This window comes from Pygocentrus nattereri, chromosome 4 (assembly GCF_015220715.1).
Source record: "Pygocentrus nattereri isolate fPygNat1 chromosome 4, fPygNat1.pri, whole genome shotgun sequence".
NCBI lineage: Eukaryota > Metazoa > Chordata > Actinopteri > Characiformes > Serrasalmidae > Pygocentrus > Pygocentrus nattereri.
The window spans coordinates 44,615,548-44,630,627 of NC_051214.1; positions in this window are offsets into that span (position 1 = coordinate 44,615,548).

A 15,080-nucleotide genomic window follows, 5' to 3' on the forward strand; every position below is an offset into this window, starting at 1 on the left:
AAGCAGGGAGCATTTTATTATTACCTAAGAATCTGATTTTGCTGTGGAGCTGCTACAGGGCTGTAAAAGAGCCTCGTGTTGCTGTCGCCCGGGTTAAGGGCAACACTGGCCCTTTGTTGTTAAAAGAAGAGAGGATGCTACACAATAGTAGACACGGCCTTGCCACAACTTTTTTGAGATGTGCTGCTGCCTCAAATTAGTTAATATTATTCATGAAATGGTAAAATGTCTCACTTTCAACATTCTAGACATTCTAAGTTCTATTCCATCCATTTTCTAAGCCGCTTCTCCCTCAGCAGTCATCAGGTGGAAGGCAGATTACACCCTGGACAGGTCACCCGTCACAGGGAAGACAGACAATCACTCACACCCAGGGGCAATTTAGCATGTCCAGCTGGCCAATGTCTTTGGACTGTGGGAGGAAACCAGAGAACCCAGAGGAAACCCATGCAGACATGGGGAGAACATGCAAATTCCACACAGAGAGGACCTCGGTCACCCGGCTGGGGAATCGAACCCAGGCCCTCCTCGCTGGAGGAGGCGACAGCGCTACCCACCGCACCACCGTCCGGCCTCTATGTTCTAGTGTGAAGATAATATGGGTTTATGAGATTGGGATTGTACTACTGTCATTTGTAAATTTGTAAATAATCTTAACAGCAATCCCTGCTAGAAAACCAAAAAACTAGCATATGTTTTGTTTTGCATGCTGGTATACTAGTCATCCAGCGTGATCATGTTGGGTGACCAGCATACAGCTACTTTAAAACCAGCATGGAGTTCTAATCGAAACTGCTGGTCTAAGTTCTAAGGGAAACTGGATTAATAGTTACCATTAGAGACCACTAGTTTCCTGTAGGATACCTAGAGCCCACTAGAAAGCTAACAAGCTGTCCCAGAACACTTAGAACGCTTTACACTGTGATATCAAACCATCAGGAAAACACAAAATAGCATTAGTGACTATTGCACACCACCAGGAACCAGCAAAAACATCTAATTTTCTCTGAGCTGTTTGCACGAATTGACAGATTATTTTCCTAAATAAAAGACCACATGAATTTAAAATATGTTTATGCATATTAAAAACTAATTAGATCTTATATGCAGGAAAAATCTGGGTGGTCTGATGGTGGACCAGCCGTGGCAAACAGTGAGCAGGGAGCTGATCTTATCAAGCCAGCCGACCGATAGATGCTTGCTATTTGGGATGCAACAATTCAGATTCTGTATTTCTCACACTTTTATTTAAAGTGTTCCTTTTCAGGAGATACTTCAGAAAAGATTTAAGATACAAGATAATCCACTTGCATCATGAATGGGAAAGCAGGGATGTACAGCTAAAACCTTTAGAATGGGGTGGGCAGGTTAAGACTCACAGATTTCATTGGGGTGGCACAGTGCTAAAAATAAATAGTGTTATACTGTATTAAAATGACATACGAAGTGATGCATTGTTTTTTTCTCTGTACATGACTAAATCTATCCATCACTTCGACATGAATAAAATCTATCAGCACAGCTATTGATGACTGTAAATTGAAAGACAAAAAATGTGGTCGTTCATATGGAAATTATGCATTTGAATCAAGTAAATTAAATGCATCACGTTTTTTCAGCACACAATCTTAATTTTACGAAGACATTTCATATAGACAGACTGTACAGATCATACATGAGTCTAATAATTAGAAAGCTCAGCACTAAATAAAGTAACAAACAACACTTGGGCATTCAACTGTGGATAGAAATTAGCATGATTAATGTTTAGAGCTCAATAAGCTCAATCGTTGGTTGGTTAGTGTAGTGGGTAACACTTTTGCCTTCTACGCTGTAGACTGGGGTTCAATCCCCACCCAGGTGAACTCCCTACACTACACCAATAAGAGTCCTTGGGCAAGACTCCTAACACTGCCTTTGCCTACCTGTGTAAAATTGATCAAATTGTAAGTCGCTCTTGGATAAGAGCGTCTGCCAAATGCCGTAAATGCTAAATAAATAAAAAATAAGTTTTATAGTTACCATCAAATAGTAGCTGATAATGTAGCTTGCGGAGCAGAACTGCTGAAGGGACCTGTTGCACATTTAGGTCCAATCCCATTTCACTCCTTACCCCTATTATTTGGCTGTTTCGCACATTCATGCCTAGAGAGGTGTCCTGTTTTCATTGAGACAGTGGGGAAGGGTGAAGTGTTTGGGCTTCATGGCTTTTCAGTGTTAGGAGGGGAAAAAAAAGTTTTCTTATAGCCATTGTATCATTTAGTTTACTGTCATTCTGATGTATTATGGTCCTTTTCTTCATAACAAACATAAAACATTGATAGTCGCATGCTGATGTCTCAGCAGCTGGCAAAGTTTTAGCTAGAACATTTGAAAAAGAAGCTACTGAGTAGCTGATTCAGCTTCATATCTCTGAAGAATTAGAAGCAGGTGATAATAAATAATTATCGCATCCCCTCCTTTGAAGGCATATGATGCCCTAAATGTAAAACCCAGCAGTGAGGTTGCTGAACTTTACCCTCCATAGGGGAACATTTCAACCACTACCCTTATAACTTAGTTCCAGGGGCAAGGTAACACTCGAAAACAAGGGGTAAGGTGAAAATAAGGAATGAGATTGGGCCTTACTTGCCTGTTTGCTGAGTAATTTAGCCAGTCACAGCAAGATATGCTAATTATTAAATGCAGCATCATCAGACTTTTATAACTGGTAAATAGCCTGGGGGCTGAGTTTGATAATAAAGCATAGCTAATCTTTTATTGATGATGGCTAACTGTTTCAAGGCCTAATAGACCACCAAACCATCAGATGAACAGCACTTGAAGCTTCCATCTTTGAGAGAGAGGAGAAAATAAACATCCACAGGTGTTTCTGTCCATCTTTCCACCGTGAGAAGACAACTCATGACAGCACTATGGGTCTGAATGGATGTGTAGCTGCCAAGAAGCCTCACTGAGAAAAGGAGACAGAGACAAACAAAGAAGCTGCTGCTGTTCTCAGAACAATGGACTGACCGGACCAAAGTCCAGACCTCAACTTTAGTGTTTGACGTTGAATGTGAAAGCTATAGGTACTGTAAACGCAAACGCTTAGAGCATTATAGGACCATGCATTATGTCTTCATTATGTCTTTATTATGAATAGATCGGTTTGTCAGAACTAAAAGCTATTTAAAGCAAGAACATTCTGTGCTTCCCTGTAAACACAGTTTAGCTCTTTATCTTCCATAACCACATGAGCCTGACCTTAATTTACTCTAAGACTGCTCGTCTTGTTTCTCCAAATCACTTTCAAACAACATAGCACTGCCTGGCTGTTTCTAATAAAAGCTTGAAACGCTGAGGCCTCTTAGTCAATCATGAGCTCACACATTAAAGGAATGTAATACTACAGTGAACAAATACTATGAAAGCCTAGTTAAAGAAAGAACCTAAATGTTCAAATTTGATTCAATTCTTGAACGTTTCTTATTAATAGGTGTTGAACGTGAGGTCGTAAGTACTGAATGTTCCACAGTGGTGAGAAAGAAGGCATCTGGTGGTCCTTGAGCTGGAAAATGTCTTTTTTGTCTACAGTAAAAAGGAAAATCCTCAGCCAGTCACTTACCATAAGCTAATAAAACGTGACTGGCAATTTTATTATCATACCTTTAAAGTCAGCAGAATGACAGAAATCTGTGACTGTAACTCACAGATCAGCGCTAGTTACTGCTAGCACATTTCTCCTGGAGCCTCCTGTCCTAAATGTCTCACACAAGCTCAACGCTAATCAGCCAACCAGACAGTTTGAGTTCATTTTGTTTGTGTCTGGATGTTAAATTAGTTTAATTCATTACTATTGTCACATTACTGCAGCTGCCCTGCAGACATAGTAAGGCCCTTTTAGCCACACAAACTCAAGTATGTCTTAATATATAGCCTTGAGCTTTAGCCTCAGGGCTGACTAACTGAGAAAACAGTGGTAAACACTATTAGCACCTCCGTTCCCCTGTGCATTCAACCCCATCCACAGCTAGCATCTCTTCCACAACCTCTTGTTAATGACAAGAGCAGTCACTCACTCTGCATAATCATAGCTGAGGGGTGTTGGTATTAGCGATCCTCTCACTGGGGGAAATATAATCATTTCACTCTTTGAGAAAGCTCTAAGGAGAAGGCCCAGGGGACACAGACTCCTCACGTCTGGCCAAATATCATTATTATTCACACGAGTCCACTGAGGCACAGAAAACCCATCAAGAGTGATATTGACAGTGGGGATAAAGCCAGATTGGAATTGTGCGCAGTGGGACATTGAGCGGAGTTCAAGGATACAGATCAAGCTGCTTGGCTTTTCTTTTATTTCAGGGGTATGTAGTGAAGAACTTGGACTTCTTTTCAATGAAAACATCCCAAAATGAAGATTATTTGGGCTTCTTCTTTATGGAACCATTGCAATATTGATTACGTTTCATATTTTTATTTATTTGATTGAGGTATAGAGTTATTTCCAAGGTAGTATTGTCACATACAACCACTGGCCACTTTATTAGGTACCTTGAATCCACACTTATTGTGCATTTTATCAGGTCAAATTGCTGTATACAGTCTCATACATATGCATATATAATATATATATATATATATATATATATATATATATATATATATATATATATATATATACATATATATGTGTGTGTGTGTGTGTGTGTGTGTGTGTGTGTGTGTGTGTACCATAATCATAACATATTTAATATAAAATTAGCATACATTTTGAGTGCACTTCGTATACCTCTACATTTATAGATGTCTCAACAACTACATTTTTATGGGAGGCAAATCCAGCCAAAAATGAAATGAAAATGAAAACAATAAAATGTAAATGCAAAACTCTTTTTGCCATTTCTTTTTCCAAATATCTTCACAAATATCCTGCCAAAACTGAAAATGAAATGAAATGCCTTCATTTGCAATTTCATTTCTCACATAAGCGCGAGCCGTTTGTGACAAAAATAAAAATAAATTGAAAACGCCTATTTGTCATTTCATTTTAGTCGTTATTCTGGTTTTTCATGGCCAAATCTAAAATGAAAAAGCTAACAGACAAAAGAAAACACAAACTTCATTTTGGCTTTGGCTTTTCTTCGTGAAAAGCAGAACACGTGTTAAAACTAAAATCAAAATGCAAAGTTTACTTTCTTATTTCTTTCATAGCAATCAGCTGCAAATCTGACAAAATTTTAATTAAATTGCAAAACAGCAAAGTGACCATCTGTGATTCAGTTTTCAGCGCTGACGCACTTTAACTGTCAGAATGAAAAGGCCACTGATAACAAACATCAGCGCCACCATCTGGAGAATCACTTTTCATTTTCCACTTTTCATTTTCTTTTTCAAACTGACCAACATGCAAATATATGTTAATTAGCACTAGGCGGGGCTACGGGGTGCATTTTAGGACATTCTCAGCCATCCGAGAAAAAACTCATGTCGACCAAATGGCCCCAGAGAAAAGGTATCAGACAAAACAGCCTCAGAAAAAACTAAAAATGTTAGACTGGCATTTATATTGAGATATACAATAGTTTTCTAAGTTATATGAACCAGTCTATGCTTGACCAGGCTTGCGTTATGTCTGATACCTTTTCTCTGAAGCCGTTTGGTCTGATACCTTTTCTCTGAGGCTGTCTGGTCTGATGGCGTTTGGTCTGATGTTCAGTTTCACCAGATCTGACTCATGATGGTGTTTTTTCTGGAGACTCAAAGTCTTTTATCTTGAGCAATAATGACGCTTCTGATGCGGACAGCTGAGGATGTCCTACAACGTAGCCTGTAGCCCTGCCTAGTGCTAATTAACATATATTTGCATGTTGGTCAGTTTGAAAAAGAAAATGAAAAGTGGAAAATGAAAATTGAATCTCCAGCAGGTGGCACTGATGTTCGTTATCATTTTTCTTTTCATAAGATAAGATAAGATAAGATAATAAAAAAAATTATTAGTCCCACAGCGGGGAAATTCACATTCTAACAGTTAAAGCGCGTCAGTGCTGGAAATTTTTTATTTTGTCAGATTTGCAGCCGATTGCTATGAAAAAGAAATAAGAAAGTAAACTTTGCATTTTGATTTTGGTTTTGAGGCTTGTTCTGCATTTCATGAAGAAAAGCCAAAGCCAAAGTGAAGTTTGTGATTTCGTTTGTCTGTTAGCGTTTTCATTTTAGATTTGGCTGTGAGAAAAACAGAATAACGACTAAAATGAAATGACAAATAAGCGTTTTCAATTTATTTTTATTTTTGACACAAACGGCATTTCATTTCATTTTCAATTTTGGCAGGATATTTGTGCAGATGTTTGGAAAAAGAAATGGCAAAAAGGTTTGCGTTTACATTTTATTGTTTTCATTTTCAGGTTTTGCCTCCCATACATTTTTCAGTATTTAGTGCATTCACTGTTTGACTTTGCATTTTTTTGCTTCTCACGATCCAAGTAATCAAAACACATTCAATGATGTTGTGATATGGACTCTGAGGTGGTCAATCTGGTCCCTGTTCTAGTCCCTGTTCATTGGTCTTGCATGCTTGTTAGGAGGCCCATTTTCTCTGCAGCTTTTGTCCAGTTTTAGAAACTCTTGCCACTTATTTTTATGCAAGTAGATTTTCATACATCTAATTTTCCCAGAAATATATCCTGATAAATAATGTAAATAATATGAATATAAATAACGTGTACAGTTTTCAATTTAAAAATGATCATTTGTGGTATTTGCACAGTATCATAGGTGCACTTTACTGATCTACACTTACAGACATCTCTGTGTACTTTGTTAGTCCCCATTTATTGCATTTATCAATGGTCAGGACCCCCACAGGACTACCAGAGTGCAGGTATTATTTGGGTGGGGGAACATTCTCAGCACTGCAGTGACATGGACGTGGTGGTGTGTTAGTATGTGTTGCGCTGGTACAAGCGGATCAGACGCAGCAGTGCTGCTGGAGTTTTTAAACACTGTGTCCACTCATTGTCCACTCTATTAAACACTTACCTTGTTGGTCGACCTTGTAGATGTAAAGTCGATAGCTCATCTGTTGCTGCATGGTTTGTGTTAGTCATCCTCTAGTCCTTCATCAGTGGGCAGTTTCTGACCACAGAGCTGCTGTTGTTAGATATTTTTGGTTGGCGTATTGTTCTCAGCCCAGCAGTGTTTAAAACTCCAGCAACACTGCTGTGTGTGATCCACTCTGTGCAGCAAATACACACACACACTTTTTTACACTGTCACAAATTAACCATATTTATCATTAGATGTTAAACACTTTTGTGAATAGTTGTACGATACTGGAAATTCTATATTTTTGAATTTTGCAGGTCTCCGGTAATGCCTATCTGTCTATCCTGAGCGTATAATCAACCTACAATGTATTCCAAGGTCACACAACCTTATACAACCACCATATGAATCTCAGTCCTTTGTATGTGAGAGATCTGGTTATAGCCCATTTTTATTTTTAACAGGACTCAACACAGGAGTGGTTTTCTAGTTTTGAAGTGGAGATAAGACTATTAAAAGTCTTCTCTTTGTTGCTTTCTCTCTGTGTGGCTTCCAGGCAGACCAAGCACTGCTCCAAAACCACAGCCACTCTGAGGAATGTATGGGATGGAGTCTTGGGTTCAGGCCCAAGTGCACATTTCTGCAGGCCATACAGGAGGCTGAAAGGCGTCCCTCAGATTCACTCTCAGAGCCTGATGGCATGATTTTGGGATAAGCCGGGTGAAGACTCTAAGATATTATTGTGTTGGTTATTGTTTGAAAGGGCTCAGATCATTGAAAAGCAAATTCCGCTTGATTTTGATGTTATATGAATATTATTATAGCTTCATTATGTATCATTACTCCCTAGTCCATGTAAAGAAATTCAGCTGCAATATATACAATCATAAATGTATTTGCATATAATTTGGATTATACTTAGATTAGTATAGGATCAAGCCTCAGATTAAATCATGGATAACTGCTTTTGTTTTGTTGGATAAAAGTCGTTCAGACATTAGGTTTTCTCTGTTGCCTGTCTCCCAGCTCTCTGAGGAGCTACTGAGGAAAGAAAGGCATGTTAGAGAGACAGTTATCCACGAATGCACGCTCTTACCAATTACCCCGCACCCTCACTCAAACCAACCCTCCACCTCACAGACAACACCTGGCCATGACCGCTGACCAGACCACTGCCATCAGCTTACAGATGCATAGTATCTGTAATTCATAGAGTGATTGACAGTAGAATGTATATAACATTCAAATCATATACACACGTACTCCTCCCAACAGAGTTGTAGATGTAGCCAATCTATAGAAATTTGAGTATTTTATTTTTTATTTGAAGAACTGTAGCATTCTCTTGTTTTCAAATGAGGTGTACATCAATTATCAATAATCATTTTATTTCTTACAACAGCACATTTGTCCTGTTTGTCTTGTGTTAAGTTAAAGTCTTGTTGAAAAAAATCTTGTTGATATTATTTTTGTCCTGTCTTTATTAAATTAATTGACTTTTAAAAAGACAAATAATCTAAATGTAATGGAAATTGATCAGATTATGTAATATTAATACATCGATCGATAGATTATATCTCTTGATTGTTAGAACTGTTTGATGATGGTTTTAGGTTCTGTGGTTCAAACTCAGTACCAAAGTTGTGAATTTAGAAGCCCTCCGTCCTCCTGAGAGTCCGGCTGGCGGGGGGAAACTCTGTACTCAGGTCTGTACTCAGAAGGCTTTTCCCGTTTATTGATCAGAATAGCAGAGTTCATATACACACAAATGGCATGACCATCGCGTGACCATGCGACAAGTCAACAGAGAGAGAGAGCATTGGATGAAATAGAGTTATAGGTGGACAAGGGCCCCCAAGGACGTTTATGACGTCCAGGTACATGGAGCCTAAACAACAGATAGTGTTAAAACATTGCTGATCAGATAATGTTGTCACTATGAGTTACAAATAACCATATGAACGCACAAAAATGAGCTGAGGCCTCTGTGTTATACAGGCCCTAAAGCCTAGTCATGAACCCAGGATTGTGCATTGAGTGTATGCACTATATATACATTAGGATCTAACAGTCCCCACTTTGATTCCAAAGGAATCATAGTCAGTGCAAACGATAAAGTACAGATCAAACAACATCAGTGCACATAGCGGGATCAGCTATGACAGCAAAGGAATAGTTAAAGCTACAATCTACAATTGGCTTGATAAAAGAACATAAATAAGAAAGTAGACAAAGAACACAAATGAACAGAATCAAAACCACAACAACAGTAGGTGCAATTAAAGACAAATAAGGAGTTAAAGACCCAAACAAACCATACCAACTACCCCACACAGAACTCATAACTTCACCCTTAACCATTGATCCATAACCCAGTCAGCCTACGGCTTCATATCAAAGTTATAGGAAGTGTTGTATGTAACTACAGACCCACTGTAGAGTTACTGGAGAGGCAGAAAATTATTAAATGTTGTTCTGTTCGTGGCTGTCAGGAAGCAAAAAAAGAAAAAAAACAAATCCGAGAGCAGTGGTTGATGTTCTATATATATTCTAGATATACTTTGTTCTATACATTGCTGTCATGAACGCATTTTAAACAAGGTATAGTACTGGACAGCCAGTCACAACAAAGGTAATTTACATATCTGTCTTAAAGGCATGGTAACAAAAACAACCTGTGTAATTCAAAGGGATAATAACGATAAAAATGAATTAAGACTGTTTTGGTACAGAAGACACATCACATAAATGTGAGACATGAAAAAGAGGGAAAAATAAAATACTAGAAATGCACAGGTGTGTTGGCCCAGACCTGAGCTGCAAAACATCTCCTGGTGAAAAACACAAGGTCAAGAGCGCGGTGGATATCTCCCAAGCCAATATGCTCACGTGTGCTCCCCCGAGACAGCACGAACATTGCTCCCCCAAAGTTTCCACAGCAATATGACGTTCTAAGAATAACCAAATAAGATCCCAGAATAAAGCTGCACGTAAGTCCTTAAGCTTAAAAATAACAGCGAGCTACAATGAGAGGGCCTCCAGACTCTGTGATATCACTAAGGCCCAGAGGGTTCACGTGCACATCCATCTTCTGCTGTGTGTGTGTATACACTACTCCACTTGCAGTGCACACATGAGGCCGGGCAGGAATAATAATAACCTCTTCAGCACAGACTCATGTTTGTCTAGTCATTTGGAGCGAGAGTACAGAAAGCACTCAAGGAATTATGGATGTTTTGAGTGAGGCTGACTACATACAGCCATGGAAAAGCTATTAGGTAGAAGTCCTGTAATTCATGTAAAGTCATGTGCTGAACATCACTGTTGCTCTGCTGGTCTGGCATGTACGTAGTGCATGTTATACAAGTCTGGAAAGCAGAGTTTCCACTTTAGTGCTGCTTTGGCACAAAGCCATAGTGCTGAAGTCATCCATACAGTTCATGAAAGGATCTCTTTTGTTCATCTGTTTTGTGTTCTTGTGACTGAAGCTATTACTCTGCAAGGAATTGAATTAAATAACTGGATTCAGTTAAAGTAGATTGTACTGAATTAGTTACAATGATCTGGAGCGGTGGAGTGATGGCCTAACGGTCAATTCTCTGTCTTACACACACAGACAAACATGGATTTATACTGTATTGGTACAGAAGTGACATTTTCTATCTGTCTATCCATCCGTCTGTCTGTCTATTGTCATATGTAAAAAAATTTCAAGACCCTGTCAACTGCATTCATGTTTATTTTCTGACTAACATTTTGGAGAAAAATGTCAATTTTGTACATTTTCAACCAGGGGCTCCCAAACATTCGCATGTGACACTCAATTTTAGTGATACAAATAATATGTAATATTTTATACTGTGATCACTGAGAATTGAATCTTTACTAAGTGGTAACTACCATGAAACTCATCTGTAAGTTATGTAGTTTATGTTCAGACGCTTTGCAGTTTAACCAGTTACATAAACTGTTTTCTGCAGCTTTTTTAGTGCACAATTTCTACTTATTATTCCTAACATATTGGAAAAATATATTAAATGTGCCATAGCTTGTGCACAGGCCACATATCTTATTTTTTCTGCCACTATGCAGATAAACAGCAACTGTGCTTTATAATGTGCAGAAGTGTGTTCTCTGTATAAGATGCTCATTTATTTTTACTTCAACAAAACATGTCATTTGACCAGGAGCAACTAAATGTTTGCATATAAATATTTGCATTTATTTAATTTTATAAATGTGAAAATACAAAAACAAAATCTCCAAAATAGTTTGAAAGCAATACAATGCAATCTGTAACTGCAGATTTACCAAATGTACCTATGTACACACACACACACAGACTATACATATATATATATATATATATATATATATATATATATATATATATATATTTATTTGTATAATACGGTAAGTGAATAATTGTGTGCCCTCACTTGTACATTAACCTTTAGCTACACCTCAGTAAAATGGTTCACACCTACAAAATGTTCCTATCATCATAAAGATGTTTATTCCTCAACAAGAACAAAATACAAGAGCACTTTCTTCTGTTTAGAACGAGCTGCTCTCTTGTCTTCTGTTTGACCTCCACTGTGTGTGAAATAGCCTCCGGCTAGTTTGTCCTGCGAAAAATAGAGGCACTCAGTAAAACAGTTATTTTGGGCCCTAAGGACACAATTCTACGCTGAATTCTGGCTCTATAACCACAGATGTTCTAAACTAGGAAGAAAGACGTTCATCTGATGCCTCAGCTAAAGGGTTATATGTGGAAGGAGGGCCTCATAAACTCGGATCAACAATGTAGTACAGCGGTTCTCACTCATAGGAAACCTCATGCAGTGAACAAACATTTTGCTATGGCGTGGAAGAAAGCACCTTCTTTATAGGAAGCAGTTCTATGAGGCATGATGGGCTGGAAGACATGGAGAATGAGGGTTTTTTTCACAGCTTGTCAAATATTAGTCATGCAGTGACAGTGGCATGGCAGTGACATGGTGCTGTGTGGTGCTGGTACGAGTTCCAGAATTAAAGAAATTGGTTTTAAAGCACACCACCACTGGACTCTGGATCAGTGGAAACATATTCTGTAGAGTGACGAATCATGCTTCTCTATCTGGAAGTCTGATAGACGAGTTTGGGTTTAGTGAATGCCAGTAGAATGTATACCTGTCTGACTGCACTGCACCAACTGTAAAGTTTGGTGGAGGAGGGATAATGCTATAGGATTGTTTTTCAGGGCTTGGCCTAGACCCCTTAGTTCCAGTGAAGGAAAATCTTAAAGCTTTAACATACCAAGACATTTTGGACAATAGTATGCTTCCAACTTTTGGGGAAGTTTGGGGAAGACCTTTTTCTGTTCCAGCATGACTGACCCTTAGTGCACAAAGCAAGGTCCATAAAGGCATGGCTGGGTGGGTTTGGTGTGGAGGAACCTGACTGGCCCTCACAGAGCCCTGACCTCAACCCCATCAAACACCTTTGGGATGAACTAGAACAGAGATAGTGAGCCAGACCCTCTTATCCTGCATCAGTGTCTGATCTTACAAATGCTCTTTTGGGTGAATGGACAAAAATTCCCTCAGACACACTCCAAAATCTCGTACAAAGCTTCCCTGAGGAGTGGAAGCTATTGTAGCTACAAAGGAGGGAACAACTCCATATTAATGCCTATGGATTTAGAATGGGATGTCACTTTTATGACATCCATTTACATTTGCATATCATAAAAGCTCCTGTGGGTGTCCCAATACTTTTGTCCATATAGTGTATGTTGATTTTGCTGGTTTACGCTGTTTTTCCTAACAAGGCTGACCAGTACAGCCAGCTCACATTAAACAACAGAATACTGATTTCACAATAGATTTGACGTGGCTCAAAGTTCTTAGAATTTTTTTTCCATCACCCACATCCACATTTCAGTTAGGATTAAGTTGACTGGTATGGGGCAGGTACCAACAACCACAAAACTGGAACCGTCAGTACTGGCTGATGGTCAACGGAAAAAAACCGGCCCAGTTTCAGTTTTCTGGTGTTCTGGAAAAACGCCCTTACTGTCCACTTCATCAGATGTCTGTTGTACGTGTTCGGTTAGAAACTGCAGCTCATCTATTGACACACGGTTTGTGTTAACCATCACCTAGCCCTTCCTCAGTGGTCAGTTTCTGACATTACAGTATATGTAATGTTGATGATGGTAAAATAGTGCTAAATCTAAAACATACATTTTCTTTAAGGGCTAGTCCTGTAAGTGCCTCTCCTCTTTATAAATGACCTAAAAACATTTAAAATCTCAAAATTGCATCTCAAAACTATTGTAAATCAATGTCTCAGGCTTCAGGCAGCATATTCATAACCTCTGGTTCCCATCACCACCCCTGTGAACAATGACAAGACTGGAGCATTTCATATCAAAGCACTCTGAATGACAATCTCTGAATGACATCTTAACCATTTGATTATACGGAATTTTTCCAAAATTGCTGGAATTCTCACTTTAACATCACGAGTCTAGGATGAGGTCAATCCTCAGCACGTTGCACAGTGCCATCTAGTGCACAGACATCTCATTCTCATTCAAATCAGTGTCAGCACCAGGACCCTGGCTTAGCGCTCTTTTTGCTGCGACACAAAAGGCAGCAACAGATGGCCGAGTATGATCTGCATGCTGGAGCCACGTTCCTCGGTTCGTCATTGATGAATCTTTTTGGGGCATTCATATGCAATCTTATTCCTTTCATCACAGTTCACACCCGCAGATGGCTGCCAGAGGACTAATGTGCCCATCGGCTTTGTGATACAGCCGGAAAAAGAGTCTGTGTCTCCTTTTCTGCTTAGAGACTTTCTGGAGTGCTGATTTCTGGAGAAAAGCTTATGTAAATGCTTGACAAGAGGGGAGAAGAAAAGCTGCTGCTTAAGCTTGTATCTATTGTGGAAGTCATAATGGTAATCATATCACTGTGGATACTTTAGATTACTTTACACAGGCTGCCTGGGATTCTAGTCAGAGCCAGCATTCACTACTGAACTGCACAAGGTCATATCTGAGCGACCTTATTTAAAGTTATAGTTCAGCAATACATCAAATGTACACATTTCCCGGTTCACAAATATATAGTCAATTAGGAAAGACGTACTTAGTGCCTGAAGCCTACTTTAGTTTTTGCACTGGAGCTATGAGGCTAATGTAGCTAGCAAATAAATGCCTCAACCATCAGACAGCTTGTTTATATCTTGCAATCTATTGATGTTGTATTCTTCCATTTACATTTAAAAAAAAAAAAAGCATCCCCAGTGAGACTACATCAGATTTTGCTTTCCCACATAAACAGCGCATCAATATATACACATTACATTAAGTTTTACTTCTAGTAACCTCTTGGAAACATGATTTTTGTTGCTCTAATTTCCTACTAATGTTCCTTTTTTATTTTTATTATATAAATATTCATCATATTCATTATATAAAACATTGCAAGCTGGGTCGAAGCAAAGAAATGTGTACCACCTAGAAGGGGGACCTAAGGATGGGTTAGAGAGTCAGTGATGTGAAACAGTTTAAATTGCCTTTCTATATGAAATGTGCATAAATAAACTACCTTAATACACCAAGTCATTCAGAGTGGCCTGGCGTGAAATTGCTGTGTTTCTAGAGAAACGTACCGAGTCAGAATTGTTCACAGAGGTGGTGATAGGAACCAGACGTCTGAAGAGTTTAATATGACTTTAAAAGCTCCCTCACAAAAGGTTATGACATGAACAAGTACGCTGATGTCTGAAATACTGTTTTACAGTAGGTCTGAGGAGGCTTTGACATAAACAATAACTTTTTTTAACCACTCTAATGCCATCATCACTACATATACAATTCAGACATGTGTAGGTTCACTGGTGGTTGAGCAAATTGAGTTGGAATGTTTTTCCATAATGTTGGTATGCATTTCCACTCTGAATGAGTGAATGATTCAATTATGTACAAACCATTGAAAACAAATCACAGCTAAGTTACATTTGGATTTAAAAAAAAAATAAAAATAAAAATCACCAGT